The 19,165-nt window shown below is 40.2% G+C and overlaps 1 pseudogene; it reads right to left on the bottom strand.

The window, feature by feature from the left end:
* Positions 1 to 3,510: 3,510 nt before the first annotated feature.
* LOC139379199 (uncharacterized) lies at positions 3,511 to 12,957 on the bottom strand (annotated as a pseudogene).
* Positions 12,958 to 19,165: the final 6,208 nt, after the last annotated feature.

Raw genomic sequence — 19,165 nt, 5'->3', positions numbered from 1 at the left:
TCTTACCATTTTCTGGTCTTTCTGATAGTATTAACCATTTCAACGTGTGGACCATGTCCACGTCCACAGTCAGCTCACACCGTCCACCTGCTTGATCTAATGTCAATTTCATTACGAAGGGTTTTATACTTGTGGCCACTGACTGAGCATAGATTTAATTTGATTTTTTTTCTTCTCATTTTAGAAGGCTGAAATCACGTTGTCACACAAATCACATCTTCACAAAGTAGTATTATACTTAATCATTTATTTCATACAACATTTAGATGCAAACCTGATAACTAGGACGTGTACACGTTCAGAGTTACAGTTATCTTGTTATACCATCCGTAATAACATTGCAGAACACTAAATGATATGACATGATTATTGTTTGGATCCCCACCAACCATTCCAAACGTTTGGATGATGGTGTAGATGATGATGAAGATGGTCAGAGAGCAGAGGGGAACTCCAGTTTTTATGATGGAGAGAAGGACCAGGATTCCCATCTGTGGATCATCAGAGTGACCACACTCAACATCCAGCTTGGTACCGTTCCCAGACATGCTGATGGACTCTAAATCTGAAAAGACTTACAGTGTAAGATCATGGTGTGTAAATTGTATTGCACTGCTACTTTTATTCATCAAAAATGTGTAATGTATATTTAGAATTTCATAATGCAAAAGAAAAATCTAAAAGAAAGAAGTAGGTTAGGTTACCTTTGACAATCAAAACAGCTCCTCCAAATGTGACTTGGCCCACTTCAATAGCAGCACATTAGCATGTAGCTGAGTCCCCTAACTGTGTCTTAGAGATGGTCGGGTTAACGCTGTCAACTCCTCTCTTCACAATCAGACGTTTAGTCCCAGTGAAGTCCTTGGTAAAGCTGTTGTAGTAAAAACCATCTTGGCCAATGAAAAGTGATGATGCCATGAGAAGGGGTCTCTGTCCAACAGTCTGCCTGAACCAAGCGGCCAAAAGCAAGTGACAGTCACACTACCTCCCATCTCAGTAACCATGACCAGGCCTGGTTGGACTATGTGCCTTGATAAAGGAACAAACTGTAAAAGGAAACAAACAATATAGGTTGAAGATCAAGATATAGACCAAAAAAACATACAAAATACGTATAATATTCATACTATAAAGTACTTCAAATGGATTCCAAAAGCTTTTTTAAAAAATGATCTAAATTCACAATTCGTACACAAGTTAGCATAAAACAAAAAGATAGATCAATGTCTATTCTTCATTGTAATGTCAGAGTTTGTTTCTGACAAAGGGGAAGCTTCATACACAGTATGATGACATTCTACATGTAGCCATCATATAGTAGAAGGGAACACTTAACTGGTGGATTTAATTGCATGTCTAAACAGAAATAAAAAGTACTATAATATTTATTCTCTGTCCTAACATAGTTTGAACATCCCGGGCAAAGCTTGTGAAGAAGACAATATAAAGCAAATCAGATGTCACACCCTGACCATAGTTTGCTTTGTATGTTTCTATGTTTTGGTTGGTCAGGGTGTGAGCTGAGTGGGCATTCTATGTTACATGTCTAGTTTGTCTAGTTCTATGTTTGGCCTGATATGGTTCTCAATCAGAGGCAGGTGTTCGTCATTGTCTCTGATTGGGAACCATATTTAGGTAGCCTGTTTGGTGTTGGGTTTTGTGGGTGATTGTTCTTGTTCCTGTCTCTGTGTTACTTTGCACCAGTATTAGGCTGTTTTGGTTTTCGTGCTACGTTTATTGTTTTTGTATTTGATTCATGTTTACTTTGTTTCATTAAACATGGATCGCAATAGCCACGCCACATTTTGGTCTGACTCTTTCACATACAGAAAAATTCGTGACATCAGAGGTATTGAATAAAGGCAATCAAATATTAGCTTGATCAAGCTGCTTATTTATTTGGGAAATTGTAGTGCAGTGAAACGTTAGCTAACGCTGTCAAATGTGCTTCAACAAAGTACTGAGTAAAGGGTCTGAATACTTGTTTAAATGTGATTTTTCAGTTTTAAATTTTTTATACATTTGAAAAACATTCCACAAACCTGTTTTTGCTAAGTCATTATGGGGTATTGTGTGTAGATTGATGAGGAAAAAATGACAATTTAATCAATTTTAGAATAAGGCTGTAACGTAACAAAATGTGGAAAAAGTCAAGGGGTCTGAACACTTTCCGAATGCACTGTATACGGTATACTAGTCAAGGCCTATCCTAATGAACTATTGCTGGAGATATACTATTCTATTCTATTCTTCCGGTATACTACATATTATATCCATATACTGTCCATATTGTCTATACATCCCATCATGCATTTATACTCCGCAATCTGACATTAATCGTCCCAACATTTCTGTTTCTTAATTCCATTCTTTTACTTTTGAGATTTGTGTGTATTGTTGTGTATTGTTAGATATTACTGCACTGTTGGAGCTAGGAAGACAAACATTTCTCTACACCCGCAATAACATCTGCTAAATGGTCCAAGCGGTATTGGAGCATCAAGTCTAGGTCCAAGAGGCTTCTAAACAGCTTCTACCCCCAAGCCATAAGACTCCTGAACATCTAGTCAAATGGCTACCCAGTATGTTTGCATTGCCCCCCCCCCCCCCCCCCCCCCCGTTCTCCACACCATTGCCACTCTCTGTTGTCATCTATGCATAGTCACTTTAATAACTCTACCAACATGTACATACTACCTCAACTAACTGGTGCCCTCACACATTGACTCCGTACCGGCACCCCCCTGTATATATTGTTATTTTTTAACTGCTAATCTTTAATTACTTGTGACTTTTATCTCTTGTTTTTTTTAACTGCACTGTTGGTTAGGGGCTCGTAAGAAAGCATTTCACATTTCAATGTTGTATTCGGGTCAAGTGTTATTTTGTTTGGCTTGGAAAGGTTTTTTCCCCTGGTCACATACAGCTGATGTGTTGTGCATTGAAGTCCACAAGTGATTCTGTTGAAAAACGTTTCTTAAATGGTAGCAAACAGAACTAAAAGTGGATTAACATACTTGAATTTGTCCAATAGAAACTCTCATTTGCAACTGTTGGACTAATGATTTTCTCCTTGTTCAGCTAGATGAAGGCAAGAGTGTGCAAGGCGTATTGAATGTCACTGTCTGTCTATGTGTCACTGTCCATCACCTCAAATGTCTCTCGACCTGTGTGCACCTACGTTGTAAACCTTCGTTCATATGCTAGGTTGTAGCAACCTCATGATGGGTATAGAGACAATTTGAGTACCATGTAATTGCCTAAACCAATCGCTGTTACATTGAACTGGGTGAATGACAGTCACCCAATATGCTGTAATAGAAATAAGGCCATGCTCATGAAAAAAAGTCTGAACGCCACTGTCATGAAGAGGCAGAATTGTGTTCTTAGTGAAATGGATCTTTGTTGTTTGGATGCACAGAGGTGTGTAAAGAGAGCGTGGTTAGGATTGACGGTCATTGCTGGGGGGTAGAGTTGAGTTTACGTGAGTGGAACATCTATTTAGGGCAGTCAGAACACCACAGAAAGCTGTGATACAGGATACAACTACAAGAAGACAGTTTGAGAGGCTAAAACACCAGCAATAGAAACATATTTACAGTTATTATGCAACCAACCATTTTTTTTACTTTGAGCATCGGCTTGCTATGGTTGTTGCATGCTGAATCTGTGGGTGAAAGTGTAGAAATGTAACGACAAAAATATGAATGCTAATCAAACAATTCCTCTCTATGAAAGCAGTTTAATGTTTTATTTGATCAAAATTTAACAACAGTATCAATGTGAAAATGAGCTTGGCAGATTACAAGTCATTGTAACACTCTGAAAAACCCATAATTAAACATACAGTGTAGAACACACAAAATCAATTAAAGTTATTAAAGAGGAAAAGTTCACGTTTCAGTCCCTGTTTTGGAGTCACCCCAGAGTACACAGTGTCTGTCTCCATGGCGCTCCTCTGTCTCCCGGACTTTGGTTTCTTGTGGGCGACGTTCAGAGTGGCATAATGGAGTGTGTCCACACCTTGATCCTGAGAGGAATAGCAAAAATGTAAATCCAATATTTGGTATTAGACTAAACAATGTGGTATTGTGAAATAAAACTTCTAATAAAATGTATATTTTCATATTTTGATTGAAGGAAAAATACATTGATTCAGCAACAACTAAACAAGTGTTAGATCAGGTTACCTGGTTATCATGACTGGGGACTGCAGGAGTACTTGGCTGAAGTTGGGTTCCTTTTAATCAAACACATGAATCAATATAATCATCATCATCATACAATGAAGAGACTATGACCAATTTTGACCAAAACATGTCAACTAATGCATACTGGATCTTGCACAATATTGTCGCTTACCTATGCACTTGCTCATCTAGTACAAAACACAAGTAAGGACAATGATGAGGAGGACACACAGACCCAATGCTACGCCAAGGCAATACATGAACAGAAGATGGTCCTCCTTACAACCATCTGTGAAATATCAAATAGGGATGGAGACACTGAGACACTGAGGGATAAAGCTATGACAATGTTAGAGACACCAACAAGACTCGGCCTGATCTGAGTCATATTTTATTCTCTCATATACAAAGATATCTAAATGATATAGAAAAACAATGATATCTGAAGGATATAGAAAAACAAGGATATCTGAATGACATAGAAAAACGATATCTGAATGATATAGAAAAACAAGGATATCTGAATGATACAGAAAACAAAGATTTCTGAATGAAAGAGAAAAACAAAAGTAACTGAATGACACCTTGCCTGCAATCTAGATTATAACAAAACACAATGTCACTTATGGTCAATGACCAGCTTGGTCCCGTTCCCAAACAGTATCTCCCCACATGAGGCCACAGCACAGTAGTAAGTCCCAGCATCAGAGAGGCTGAGGTTCCTCTTGGGGAGGTTGTAGACACAGCTCTGTGTGGAAGACTCAGCCTCAGAGCTGTTCTCACACTGATCACTTCGGTCTCCAATTGAGTAAATTATTCCTGGATGGGATTTTCCTGAGCCATGTCTGAACCAATAGACACTATGTTCTCCTGCACAGGTCTCAGTGTGAATTGTACAATTCAGAGACACAGAGTCTCCTGGCTGGACTGATTTAGAGACAGACTGATGTACAACTGTCTTACTGTTGGACTCTGAACCTGAAAAGAAGTGAATATGTTTTATTTTTGTTATTATTTTATTATTCTTTTACCCCTTTTTCTCCCCAATTCCGTGATATTCAATTGGTAGTTCAGTATTGTCCCATCGTTCCGTAGAGGGGTGTGCCATAACAGTTTGTAGGCCAAACCGATCGAACACTGCAGACGATTTTGTGAGAGGACGGATTTTCAGAATGTCTCATGGTCTGACAAACACCGCTCTAGCTCTGTCACCTTTCACCACAGATGCGGAAGAGCGAGATACGCAGTTGCAGTGGATTGAGACTCATCCAATGCAAAAAAAAACAGATATCTCTAGCTTAAACTGAAGGATTTATATATGTTATATACATCAACCTTTTATGTACATTTGATTGTCACAATAACTCTACTACCGGTTTCATTTTGAGTTATTGTTTCTCCTTGTTACTGAGCTACACTTTATTATAACCATGTTGAGGTTAGTAGTAATTTACATTTTTGGCAAAAGTTTGACTGCTATGTAGGCTGGACACATGAACTATCACAGAAAAGCAGGCTGTTAATGATACTTCATCAAATTCGTGGACATTTTGAGCCCTTCTACAAGTTGCTGCCAACTCTACTGTTGAGGCAGTTATGGGGACTTCCACGTTCACTGCTGCTCCCTGTTGAAAAAGAAACGGATTGCAGTTCTGCAAGGTGCACTTATACATATTCACATTTTGTCCATGGTTTGTGAAAACTTCTGTTACAAAGTGAATATTGTCAAATTTGAAATCAGTCTCTCAACCATATCAATTTTGTTCAAAGTATATTCCGCTAAGTTTATTTTTAGTTTACTTATCTCATGGAGCACTGGTAATTCCTCAGTGGAGGAAGGGATTTCATAAGAATAAAAACATTTCAAAAGTTATAATTTTTTAGATAAAACTATGCTAAATATAATCAAATCACCAAATAATTTATTTTAAAAAACGATTTCGCAAAGGTCTGCAGTAGCTTCAACAGCACTCAGTAGGGTAACACCATGGTGTAGCTGGTGGACAGCTAGCTTCCGTTCTCCTCTGGGTACATTGATTTCAATACAAAACCTAGGAGGCTCATGGTTTTCACCCCCATCCATAGACTTACACAGTAATTAAAATAACTTCCGGAGGATGTCCTCCAACCTATCTGAGCTCTTGCAGCATGAACTGACATGTTGTCCAACCAATCAAAGGATCAGAGGATTAATCTAAGACTGAAAGCATATGCTACAGCTAGCTAGCACTGCAGTGCATAACATCTGGTGAGTAGTTGACTCAAAGAGACAATAGTTGAACAGTTTTGAACAAATTAATTTATTCCAAAATGAAGGATTTTTTTTCACTTTCAGTTTCACTTACTTAGCTAGCAAATGAGGCTAGCTAGTTTAGCCTACTGATACACCCTGCTCAAACAGAGGGATGCTATGTTAGCTAGCTGGCTATGACTATCCAACACAATACTGGAACTCTTCCAATCTTCCAAGTCAAGGTAAGCTTTTGGTTTTAATAATTTATTGTCACCGGGGCCCGCCGGGGTAACTGCGTACACTGTAACGTTAATGCATGATTGTAGCTAGTTTACTAACGCTTTAGTTCTATTAGCTATGCTGACTATGACGTTACTTTAGCTAATATGGTGACAACAATGTAGGCTGTGTGTAGCAGTTTGGCTTGGAAAGGTTTTTTCCCCATGTCACATACAGCTGATGTGTTGTGCATTGAAGTCCACAAGTGATTCTGTTGAAAAACGTTTCTTAAATGGTAGCAAACAGAACTAAAAGTGGATTAACATACTTGAATTTGTCCAATAGAAACTCTCATTTGCAACTGTTGGACTAATGATTTTCTCCTTGTTCAGCTAGATGAAGGCAAGAGTGTGCAAGGCGTATTGAATGTCACTGTCTGTCTATGTGTCACTGTCCATCACCTCAAATGTCTCTCGACCTGTGTGCACCTACGTTGTAAACCTTCGTTCATAGGCTAGGTTGTAGCAACCTCATGATGGGTATAGAGACAATTTGAGTACCATGTAATTGCCTAAACCAATCGCTGTTACATTGAACTGGGTGAATGACAGTCACCCAATATGCTGTAATAGAAATAAGGCCATGCTCATGAAAAAAAAGTCTGAACGCCACTGTCATGAAGAGGCAGAATTGTGTTCTTAGTGAAATGGATCTTTGTTGTTTGGATGCACAGAGGTGTGTAAAGAGAGCGTGGTTAGGATTGACGGTCATTGCTGGGGGTTAGAGTTGAGTTTACGTGAGTGGAACATCTATTTAGGGCAGTCAGAACACCACAGAGAGCTATGATACAGGATACAGCTAAAAGAAGGCAGTTTGAGAGGCTAAAACACCAGCAATAGATACATACAGTGCCTTGCAAAAGTATTCGGCCCCCTTGAACTTTGCGACCTTTCGCCACATTTCAGGCTTCAAACATAAAGATATAAAACTTTTTTTTTGTGAAGAATCAACAACAAGTGGGACACAATCATGAAGTGGAACGACATTTATTGGATATTTCAAACTTTTTTAACAAATCAAAAACGGAAAAATTGGGCGTGCAAAATTATTCAGCCCCTTTACTTTCAGTGCAGCAAACTCTCTCCAGAAGTTCAGTGAGGATCTCTGAATGATCCAATATTGACCTAAATGACTAATGATGATAAATACAATCCACCTGTGTGTAATCAAGTCTCCGTATAAATGCACCTGCACTGTGATAGTCTCAGAGGTCCGTTAAAAGCGCAGAGAGCATCATGAAGAACAAGGAACACACCTGGCAGGTCCGAGATACTGTTGTGAAGAAGTTCAAAGCCGGATTCGGATAAAAAAAGATTTCCCAAGCTTTAAACATCCCAAGGAGCACTGTGCAAGCGATAATATTGAAATGGAAGGAGTATCAGACCACTGCAAATCTACCAAGACCTGGCCGTCCCTCTAAACTTTCAGCTCATACAAGGAGAAGACTGATCAGAGATGCAGCCAAGAGGCCCATGATCACTCTGGATGAACTGCAGAGATCTACAGCTGAGGTGGGAGACTCTGTCCATAGGACAACAATCAGTCTCGTATATTGCACAAATCTGGCCATTATGGAGGAGTGGCAAGAAGAAAGCCATTTCTTAAAGATATACATAAAAAGTGTTGGTTAAAGTTTGCCACAAGCCACCTGGGAGACACACCAAACGTGGAAGAAGGTGCTCTGGTCAGATGAAACCAAAATTGAACTTTTTGGCAACAATGCAAAACGTTATGTTTGGCGTAAAAGCAACACACCATCCCCACTGTCAAACATGGTGGTGGCAGCATCATGGTTTGGGCCTGCTTTTCTTCAGGGAAGACAGGGAAGATTTTGTAAAATTGATGGGAAGATGGATGGAGCCAAATACAGGACCATTCTGGAAGAAAATCTGATGGAGTCTGCAAAAGACCTGAGACTGGGACGGAGATTTGTCTTCCAACAAGACAATGATCCAGAACATAAAGCAAAATCTACAATGGAATGGTTCAAAAATAAACATATCCAGGTGTTAGAATGGCCAAGTCAAAGTCCAGACCTGAATCCAATCGAGAATCTGTGGAAAGAACTGAAAACTGCTGTTCACAAATGCTCTCCATCCAACCTCACTGAGCTCGAGCTGTTTTGCAAGGAGGAATGGGAAAAAATGTCAGTCTCTCGATGTGCAAAACTGATAGAGACATACCCCAAGCGACTTACAGCTGTAATCGCAGCAAAAGGTGGCGCTACAAAGTATTAACTTAAGGGGGCTGAATAATTTTGCACGCCCAATGTTTCAGTTTTTGATTTGTTAAAAAAGTTTGAAATATCCAATAAATGTCGTTCCACTTCATGATTGTGTCCCACTTGTTGTTGATTCTTCACAAAAAAATACAGTTTTATATCTTTATGTTTGAAGCCTGAAACGTGGCAAAAGGTCGCAAAGTTCAAGGGGGCCGAATACTTTCGCAACGCACTGTATTTACAGTTATTATGCAACCAACCATTTTTTTTTACATTGATCATCGGCTTGCTATGGTTGTTGCATGCTGAATCTGTGGGTGAAAGTGTAGAAATGTAACGACAAAAATATGAATGCTAATCAAACAATTCCTCTCTATGAAAGCAGTTTAATGTTTTATTTGATCAAAATTGAACAACAGTATCTATGTGAAAATGAGCTTGGCAGATTACAAGTCATTGTAACACACTGAAAAACCCATAATTATACATACAGTGTAGAACACACAAAATCAATTAAAGTTATTAAAGAGGAAAAGTTCACGTTTCAGTCCATGTTTTGGAGTCACCCCAGAGTACACAGTGTCTGTCTCCATGGCGCTCCTCTGTCTCCCGGACTTTGGTTTCTTGTGGGCGACGTTCAGAGCGGCGTAATGGAGTGTGTCAACACCTTGATCCTGAGAGGAATAGCAAAAATGCAAATCCAATATTTGGTATTAGACTAAACATTGTGGTATTGTGAAATAAAACTTCTAATAAAATCACATTTTGATTGAAGGAAAAATACATTGATTCAGCAACAACTAAACAAGTGTTAGATCAGGTTACCTGGTTATCATGACTGGAGAATGCAGGAGTACCCAGCTGAAGGTGGGTTCCTTTTAATCAAACACATTAATCAATATAATCATCATCATCATACAATGAAGAGACTATGACCAATTTTGACCAAAACATGTCAACTAATGCATACTGGATCTTGCACAATATTGTCGCTTACCTATGCACTTGCTCATCTTGTACAAAACACAAGTAAGGACAATGATGAGGAGGACACACAGACCCAACGCTACGCCAAGGCAATACATGAACAGAAGATGGTCCTCCTTACAACCATCTGTGAAATATCAAATAGGGATGGAGACACTGAGACACTGAGGGATAAAGCTATGACAATGTTAGAGACACCAACAAGACTCGGCTTGATCTGAGTCATATTTTATTCTCTCATATACAAAGATATCTAAATGATATAGAAAAACAATGATATCTGAAGGATATAGAAAAACAAGGATATCTGAATGACATAGAAAAACGATATCTGAATGATATAGAAAAACAAGGATATCTGAAGGATATAGAAAACAAAGATTTCTGAATGAAAGAGAAAAACAAAAGTAACTGAATGACACCTTGCCTGCAATCTAGATTATAACAAAACACAATGTCACTTACGGTCAATGTCCAGCTTGGTCCCGTTCCCAAACAGTATCTCCCCACATGAGGCCACAGCACAGTAGTAAGTCCCAGCATCAGAGAGGCTGAGGTTCCTCTTGGGGAGGTTGTAGACACAGCTCTGTGTGGAAGACTCAGCCTCAGAGCTCTTCTCACACTGATCACTTCGGTCTCCAATGGAGTAAATTATTCCTGGATGGGATTCTCCTGAGCCATGTCTGAACCAATAGACACTGTGTTTTCCTGCACAGGTCTCAGTGTGTATCGTACAGTTTAGAGACACAGAGTCTCCTGGCTGGACTGATTTAGAGACAGACTGATGTACAACTGTCTTACTGTTGGACTCTGAACCTGAAAAGAAGTGAATATTTTTTATTTTTGTTATTATTTTATTATTCTTTTACCCCTTTTTCTCCCCAATTCCGTGATATTCAATTGGTAGTACATTATTGTCCCATCGTTCCGTAGAGGGGTAGGCCATAACAGGTTGTAGGCCAAACCGATCGAACACTACAGATGATTTTGTGAGAAGACGGATTTTCAGAATGTCTCATGGTCTGACAAACACCTCTGTCACCTTTCACCACAGATGCGGAAGACCAACAGAGGTGGATGCAGTGGATTGAGACTCATCCAATACAACAACAAAAAACATATCTCTATATCTCTTAAACTGAAGGATTTATATGTGTTTTTGTGTAATATGCTAATTAGAAGACATCAACCTTTTATGTACATTTGATTGTCACAATAATTCCATTTCCTTTAGCTATTATTCTACACTGTTTGTGTACAAGGCGAAGAGGCGAAGGTCGAGAGCCATGCGTCCTCTGAAACACAACCCCGCCAGGCCGCACGGCTTCATGGCACAATGCCGATGTCAGTAAATCTTTTGAATATCCAAAACATCCCTACCTAACATTTGTTGAATAATGATAGGATCTCATTATGACAATACTTAACCCATAAGAGTCCATTTATTTACAACCCGTTTATTTTAGTTCGCTAACGTTTTTTACTAAAGCCCTGTCTAAGCCGGGGAAGGGGTTGGGGGATTCTACTAAGCTGAATGGACTTGTTTTAAGAAGGTTATACCAAGGATCATGTTGCTATTTCATTTTTAATGTTAAGACTCCTTGAAGTGTCCCACAAAAAATATGAAACAATTATTTGATTGAAAATTGTACTTGGCTTTATTGCTATTAGCACATACAAACACATTGAATAACATATTCACTACATGGAACAACAGATAGTCCCCCACAAAAAAAAAAAATCTTAAGGAAGTTTGTTCTGAAGTGTCTGTCCTCTGTCTGAGAGATATAATATATATATATATATATATTTTAACATTTATTTAACCCCTTATTTTTGGCAGTAAACAGTCTCCATATATACCTCCATGCTCTAGACTCAGACGAGTCTAGAGCAATACAACCGACATGTATGTTTTCGTGAAAGTCAGAGGGGTGATATCAGTGTGTAGCCCACACTGTTCAGACATTACAGACAGAAGTTGGCAGATCGGCTGTACCGACTGCAGACAAGTCCCAAGACGCTTGCGGGGGCCGTATAGCAAAACGGAGAACACCATCATGTTCATGAGAGTCTCATCGTTCCATAGATGGGTAGGCCATAACAGTTTGTAGGCCAAATCGAATGCTACAGACGATTTTGTGAGAAGATGGATTTTCAGGAATTGTCTCATGGTCTGCCAAACATCACTCTAGCTCTGTCACCTTCTACCGCAGATGCGGAAGAGTGAGATAGGCAGTTGCAGTGGATTGAGACTCATCCCAATGCAAAAAAAGCAACAGATATCTCTAGCTTAAACTGAAGGATTTGTGTGTTTTTTGTGTATTATGCTAATTATTTTTCTGCGGGGGCGAGGACATCAACCTTTTATTTGATTGTCACAATAATTAAATTTCCTTTAGCAATTATTCTAAACTCATTGTGTATAATCTAAGATTTTTAACTATCTGAAAATAAGAATTCTCTCTGTACCTTTCACAATGAGAATGGTTCCTTCTCCAAACTCCACCTTGTTTCCATAAGCGCTCCCACAGTAGTATAAGGCTGAATCAGAGAGTTCCATGTCTGAGATTCTTAGGTGATTTTTTCCTTCGTCACTTTCCACTGAGAAGCGAGGGTTACCTTTAAACTCATGGTAGAATGTAGCGCCACTATCATACTTGAAAAAAAATGTTGACATGACGCGAGGAATATTTCCAAAGGGTTGCTTGTACCAGGAGAATGTTACTGCCATGTCACCTTCATAGAAACAGTGCAAAGTCACTGTGTCTCCAACATTGGGTGATATGAGATGAATGGCTGGGGATTGTGCTACAGCTGGAACATGATCTATAACACACACAACAACAAAAATGGCTTAGCTACTCACATATATTAGACAGCACATACTTAAAAATGTTATCATGATAGGTGGATTGCCTGAAATCGACTGTAATATCAGTACCCAATAAAAAATCTTATAGTACACGTCACACAAGCAGAGAAATAAAACAATTTGACTTACCCATTTGTTTAAGGAGGAGAAATATCACACACGGTGCGATCATCTTTGAAGGTGTCACCTTGAGTGGAAAAAGTCTAACCATGTGTACAACACTTCAACAATGGGGTCATTGGTGATTGGTCGAACTGGACGCGTCATTTTTGTTTACGCCTCACTCAGACAACCTTTGGTCTTGTATTATACCCTGACTCCTGCAAGAAATTGTGGTTTGTATTTCTCCAATTCACTCTGGTCAGACCTTTGTGAAAATGTCATTTTCTATTTGTTTACCATTTGTGTTCTCGCAGTCACTTTTTTAGGTGCATTTGATGTAGGCTATCTTGTCTCCATTGCATAAGTGCCGCTAAAGATAACATATACTCTTTTGACCAAGTCATTTAATTAGATGACAGGATAAAACAAATCAATTGCATGGCAGTCTCATTCCCTATCATTCACAGAAACATCCACTGCATCACTGATTGGAAACCTCAGCCAATCACTCTCTGGTGAATGTTGTTCTCATAGGAGGGAATCTATCAAAAGGAGGTTCCTCCTCTTTTGGTCTTCTTCCAGAGGACCCTGCAGTAGTCCTTGTGCCTCACAATAGATGTCTGATTGCGAATGTACTGAAAATTCTCCCATGACATCATCACTAACTTGTCCCTCCCCCTGGACTGAGATTGTTAACTCAGACGGTTGAAACAGAGTTCATTAGCAGGTCGTTGTGGTTTGGAACTGATTTCAGATAACTATAGACATAGAGTAGGTTTACGGCTGCAAATTGTCAGTGGCAACAAGTAAAGATTGTAAGAACAACAAACTTACATCAAATAGACATCCTGCTGAAAACCACAAGGAGACACAGAGTGCAGGTAGCAGGGTAGATACGGCCTCATCTTGCTTAGAGCGGACCGCAGTGTACCTGTGATCTGGTTCTGTGTGTGTAGGTGGGTGTGAGTGGTATGATATGGAGACGTCTGAAAGAAGACAAAACATTTCAGAGGAGGGGCCTCCCGGGTGGCGCAGTGGTCTAAGGCACTGCATCGAACCCAGAATCTTTACTTCTGGGTTCGAGCCCAGGCTCTGTCGCAGCCAGCCGCAACCGGGAGGCCCATGGGGCGATGCACAATTGGCCCAGCGTCGTCTGGGTTAGGGAGGGCTTGCCCGGCAGGGATATCTCTGTCTCATCGCGCACTAGTGACTCCCATGGTGGGCTGGGCGCAGTGCACGCTGACCAGGTCACCAGGTGCACAGTGTTTCCTCCGACACATTGGTGCGGCTGGCTTCTGGGTTGGATGTGCATTGTGTGAAGAAGCAGTGTGGCTTTGTTGGGTTGTGTTTCGGAGGACGCACGGCTCTTGACCTTCGCCTCTCCCGAGTCCGTATGGGAGTTGCAGCAATGAGACAAGACAGTAACTACTACAGATTGGATACCACAAAAAAGGGGGCAAAATGTTTAAATGTAAAAAAAAAAAACATGTTCCATGGGTGATATGAGACTTCCTGGAACTCAATTAAAAAACTACACACAAAAATTGCTGTCTTCATCATATCGCTCTGTTTCATTTTGAGTGATTGTGGCTCATGATTACTTATTTGACATAAGTAGTTAATTAGATTCAATGAGGAGGACAGTTTGACCTGTCAGATCCTGGCTATTCTACGAAGCTGAAAGAGATTTATAACATGTTATAAATGTGTAAAACAATTGTTAACATTTAAACTGCATTTAAAAAAAAAATGTTTTTCCATTAAAACAATAAGAACAATTTCCCAATGCAGCATTGCTGCTGCCAGCAACTCTTTGGGTTCACGGTGTGTCCCTTTCAGATGGCTAAGCGTTGCACCTTTACTACTATTACAGTATCTCAATTCCACCTCGCAAAGTTAGCATTTTCTTCTCGTTAAACCTCTCAAATTATTGTCATACAGGACTTTGCTGCTGTCGCTTGCCTTTCTCTGCGATTTTTCCAACTGTTAATGACTTTGACGTAGTGGTGGAGAGTCTACACCAAAATAATTGACTGCTCGACTCCTGACTTCCGCTAGGAATCGACTCCTAAGATTCAGTGTTTTTGGAACGGAGGAAACTGATTAGTTACTGTACTTCTGATGCCTGTACACATTGTGATGTATTTCATTACACCTTATGTCATCTTTACGGAGTCTTGCCCCACTATACGGAACGGACAAGTGTAGTGTTTCTAACGCAAGTCTCTTGTCAGAGATCACATTTATTTTGGGAGATTGCAAAATATGACCTTTTTCATTCAAAACAGGAAAAATATATTGTTTCATGTGATAATAAAACATGTTTTGTTTAGTTAATTATTCCTCGAGCTAGCTTGCACGGAAGAGCAGCTAGCTAAAAGCTAGGCTAGATTAAAGACACCACTAGTAGCTAGGAACCTCTACCTAATAATTATCATCAAAAACAAACATCATTACCATCACAAAAAAATTAAACAGGAGGCAGCAGTCATATAATATAATTGGCATAACGGCCAATGTGTATTTTTTAAAAATTAGTACTGAAAAAATAACTCACTTATAGGAATGGGTAAATGTTTACAAGTTGGCAACTATCCAATAAAACCCATCACCGAAAACCACATATTTTCATCTTCTTCTGTGGTTTGGTAACTTCCTGTTCTTCGATATACTCTGGCAGGACGGAAGACGACGCAAAGTTTGAACATTTCTAAGTATGCCATGTCTGTCTCGCAACGGAATCTTCAACTGCAAGGGTGCGTTGCGATTCCACTCCATTGTGGACGTTCCCATTTAAATGCATGACAACCGGCGCAACCTAATAGAGTTCTTATGGGTAATGTGAACTAGGCTTGAGAACATAAACACTGGCATCTTTCATAGCGAACTAGCGAGGGACAGAGAGAGAGGGAAGGCAGGCAGACAGTCAGGCACCTGAATCCATGCACTAGACCTATCTATGGGAAAATCAAAAGCTGTAACTCGCAATGGAATGCTGTATATCACAATTTCTTGGCTTGCAGTGTCTAGAAACTTCAGTAAAGCAGGGCCTATCTTTGATGAATAGGCTAGAAAAACGCTGAAGACTGAACACACTCACTGAAGACTGAACACACTGGCATTATTAGTGAAGAGAAAGAGCAGGCAAGCCAGTTTGAGGCTGTATCGCATTAGTGGAAACTAAGGCTGTTCTCAGGACTGGTCTGCAGACTTTTTGTAGCAGGTTAGGAGAACTTACGCAGCAGGTTAAGATAATTGACATGGCAGGTTCGGAGTATTAATGTGGCAGGTCAGGAGAATTAGGTTAAGGTTAGAAAAAATGCCCCCCAAAAATCCAGATGACGTGACTTCAGAATAATATTGTCTATTGTATAATTTGTTGGACCACTATTTCTACTAGACTCATGAGATTCCACAGGAAAGTGAGTTCAATGATTGTTCATCATCTTAGTCAACTTTTTGACAACTTCTACAAGTTGCTGCCAACTCTATTCCTGAGGCAGTCATGGGGACTTCCATAATAGTACACTGCTGCACCCTATTGAACGATACATGAATTGCAGTCCTTCATTCTGCACAGATACATACACTATTTGTCCACAAGTATGTGGACACCCCTTCAAATTAGTGGATTCTACTATTTCTGCCACACCCGTTGCTGACAGGTGTATAAAATTGAGCACACAGCCAGGCAATCTCCATAGACAAACATTGGCAATAGAACGGGACCGCCGAGTGCAATACTCACTACCGAGTTCCAAACCCCCTCTGGAAGCAATGATCGCACAAGAACTGTTCCTCTGGAGCTTCATGAAATGGGTTTCCATGGCCCGAGCAGCCACACACAAGCCTAAGATCACCATGAGCAATGCCAAGCGTTGGCTGGAGTGGTGTAAAGTTCACCGCCATTGGACTCTGGAGCAGTGGAAACGCAGTCTCTGGAGGGATGAATCACGCTTCACCATCTGACAGTCCGACGGACGAATCTGAGTTTGGCGGATGCCAGGAGAACGCAACCTGCTCGAATGCATACTGAAAACTGTAAAGTTTGGTGTAGGAAGATTGATGGGCTGGGGCTGTTTTTCATGGTTCAGGCTAGACCCCTTAGTTCCAATGAAGGAAATCTTAATGCCACAGCATATAATAACATTCTAGACGATTCTGTTCTTCCAACTTTGTGGTAACAGTTTGGGGAAGGCCCTTTCCTGTTTCAGTATGACAATTCCCCCGTGCACAAAGCGAGGTCCATACAGAAATGGTTTGTCGAGATCGTTGTGGAAGAACTTGACTGGCCTGCCCAGAGCCCTGATCTCAACCCCATCGAACACTTTTGGGATGAACTGAAACGCTGACTGTCAGCCAGGCCTAATCACTTAACATCAGTGCCCGACCTCACTAAATCTCTTGTGGCTAAATGAAAGCAGGTCCTCGCAGCAATGTTCCAACATCTAGTGGACAATCCTCCCAGAAGAGTGGAGGCTGTTACAAAGCAAAGGGGAGACCTACTCCATATTAATGCCCATGATTTTGGAATGGGATTTTCAAAGAGCAGATGTCCACATACCTTTGGTAATGTATTGTATGTAGGGTGAACATGGGTGAAGCATTACTGTGAGGGTATATGGGGGAAACACTTACAGAGAGAAAGTCAGTCTCATCCCTGTCATTCATGTACTAACTCAAGTGTAGGCTACTAGTTGAGCGTTTGGTAGGGGTGTACCTCATGGATAGGCCTCTTCACTGTAGCCTAATATACATTAATACAATTTTTTAACTCAGTAAACAAATTATTGTAGTTTGAATGAATTAAACCTATGCTCTTGTAAGTGACAAGATACAGGCTACATGACATACAGTATACAGTATATCTAAGTGGGCTGTGTTGCTAATTGTCATGGTTGTGAACAACAATGAAAGAATGAGAGAAAACAGACTGCCACCACATAGACATCCTGCTGAAAACCACATAGAGACACAGGGTATGTAGGCCTGTCCAAAGCGTAGAGACGGCCTTGTTTTGTGTTCACAGCAGACCACAGTGTGCAGGTTGGTACTTGTGAACATTTTGCTGTGTGGGTGCATGCATGGGTGGGTTTTGTATTTATCAGTAGGTTGGGTCTGCAGAAGCCCTCTGCACACATTCATACAGACATACTGAACAGAACACAAGAGAAGAAACAAGTCTATTTTAGTCAGTCAGTTGCTTAAATGGATATTTATTAGTATTAAAAGAAGAAGCATACTCAGGGATTTCTGAAGAGCTATTTATTCAACTGACATCAACTTTTTAAACGAGGTCGCAAGTCATTAGATAAAAAAAAAAGCAATATTAAACAACTCAGAAATCTCAATAAATATTCATTTTCAATACATAAGGGATAAAATTTCCAACATTTAATGCAAAAAGTTGATCAACATCTATCTTTGATGTATTTCCTGGTGGTGTAGATGATGATGAAGATGGTCAGACAGTGGAGGAGAACTCCAGTTCTTATGACAGAGAGAAGGACCAGGATTCTCATCTGTGGATCGTCAGAGTGACCACACTCAACATCCAGCACAGTTGTCACGTTCTGACCTTAGTTATTTTGTTACTTAGGTAGCTTTTTCCCACCTGTGTGGTGTGGGTGATTGTTTTCTGTTTCGTGTATTCACCGTACAGGACTGTTTCGTTTTGTTCGTTCTCGTTATCTTGTTTTTGTGTTCATGATAATAAATTATCAATATGGACACTTACCACGCTGGGCATTGGTCCTCCTCTTCTTCCACCATAGATGAGCATTACAAAAGTAGTAAGTTCCAGCATCGGAGAGGGTGAGGTTCCACTTGTGGAGGTTGTAGACACAGCTCTGTGTAGGAGACTCAGCATCAGGGCTGTTCTCACACTGATCACTCCTGTCTACATGGGTGTATTTGTATTTGTCATTGATCCCTGTTAGCTGCTGCAAAGGCAGTAAAGGATTAGTCCTTCCAACAGTACAACGACTCTAAGCACACAGCCAAGACAACGCAGGAGTGGCTTTGGGACAAGTCTCTGAATATCCAAACAATTTTTAGAAACATCTCAAGGATGATCAATGGAAACAGGATGCGATGCACCTGAGCTCTATAGCAAATGGTCTGAATACTTGTGTAAATAAGATATTTCTGTTGTTTAGGGGGTATTGTGTGTAGGTTGATGAGGTATTTTTTTTTAGAATGAGGCTGTAACGTAACAAAATGTGGAAAAAGGGAAGAGGTCTGAAATCTTTCCGAAAGCACTATACAAATACAGGTGT

This window comes from Oncorhynchus clarkii, chromosome 21, assembly GCF_045791955.1.
Source record: "Oncorhynchus clarkii lewisi isolate Uvic-CL-2024 chromosome 21, UVic_Ocla_1.0, whole genome shotgun sequence".
NCBI lineage: Eukaryota > Metazoa > Chordata > Actinopteri > Salmoniformes > Salmonidae > Oncorhynchus > Oncorhynchus clarkii.
The sequence above is the reverse complement of the archived record's forward strand: the minus strand, read 5'-3'. Positions and strand labels throughout refer to the sequence as shown.